The sequence below is a fragment of the Aplysia californica genome, unplaced genomic scaffold, assembly GCF_000002075.1.
Source record: "Aplysia californica isolate F4 #8 unplaced genomic scaffold, AplCal3.0 scaffold00174, whole genome shotgun sequence".
Taxonomy (NCBI): Eukaryota; Metazoa; Mollusca; class Gastropoda; order Aplysiida; family Aplysiidae; genus Aplysia; species Aplysia californica.
The window spans coordinates 1,014,189-1,015,752 of record NW_004797444.1 but is presented as its reverse complement, the minus strand read 5'-3'; positions in this window follow the sequence as shown (position 1 = coordinate 1,015,752).

Sequence of the window (1,564 nt, the reverse complement as noted above, 5' to 3'; positions counted from 1 at the left end):
GGAGGAGGAGGAGGAGGAGGAGGAGGAGGAGGAGTTGGACAGGAGGAGGAGGAGAAAGAAGAGGAAGAGGAGGAGGGGTAATAATAAGCATATCACTGTTACTGTTATTGTTATTATAGTATGATCACTTATTACAGTTTGCCTTTCTCTCTGAAACCAACCGTCTGTGTGCAACGTATTCTTCCCTTTCCTTTTCTTTTGTATGTTGTATTCTTCTCTAGAAGTTGGCTTCAACAATCCTTTACAAAAACATCTGCCTGTGCTGTGACAGAGAGGTATATATTAGTTACTGTCAAGACTTTGTATAACGCCAGTCAGGTGTTAAAGTGTATTAAGCCCGAAATTGTTATTCTTCTTTTTTTAATGTAGATCTAGTTTCTAAATCTTTGGTATTAGATGCATGTGCTCAAGAAATATTTTGGTCTAAATTCAATTTCTAAATGTTGAACAGAGCAAGGAAAGGTCCATAATATAGGTACAATTGTTCAAAGAATGATAGCGTTATTTTTGTTGTTTTTTCCTCTCCTGTAATTTTTAGCTTTCTGGCCTCGTTTTTTTTAAAATAGCTTGTTGACGGAAGCAGCTTCGCGTTAAATCGTATGTCACCCTGTACGTTAGGGTCGTTTTTATCACGTAGTTCCTCTCATGAGAACAATTAAACAAGTATGGGTGCACCACCCTCTAAAAGGTTCAGAAATAGATTGATCCAAACAACGGGTAGAAGGCCATTATGACCTTATGCTGTTGAGAGTGCGGAAAAACACTTACCAATACTTTTATTTCAACAACAACAACAACAACAACAGCAGCAGCAATAACAGCAACAACAACAACAACAAAACAAATAAAAACAGCTGTCCCTAAATTGTTCCTTCCGCACCAAGTCATATTTTCTTTTCCTTGTTTCTTTGTTTCTTTGTTTCTTTCTGTCTTTCTTTATTTATTTAAGAAGTGTTGAGTGGATTTCTTTGCCTCTCACCTTTTCCTCATGTCCAATGTGGGGAGAGTGGAAGGAGAAAGAAGAAAGGAAAGGAGGAGAATGGGGAAGAAGGAATAGGAGAACAGATGATAGGGAAAGGGGGTGGGGGGAGGGGGGGGCAAGGAAAAGGAGGGGAAAAAAAGAAACGGAACGGAAAGGAATACATGATTCAAAAACTCAAATTTCTTTCAGAATGCGTCTCACTTAAGATATGTTTTCTTTCCTCGTCACTTTTATTTGATATTGCAATAATTTAAACGTTTCAACAAAAGTCTCTCAACTGTAAAATATCAAATCCTGAGATACGAACTTTTGCAGATATATCCTTAAAGTAATAATATTAGCAGTATTGATCTGTCATTTAAAAAAAAGGCTAAGAGTCACCATTTATCCACCTAACTCGCCTGAAACTATTATTCAACTTATTTTGTACTCATTTTTATCCTCTTTCTTCCTTGTAAGGTGTTGAATCGATGCTCCACCAGAGCCATAATGGAAGAGCCAATAAACGCTTTTCTGTGATCCAGTAGTTTCGCTGTCTTCCCTAGTCTGAGGTGAAACAAAGAAATCGCTTCTCACCTCCCC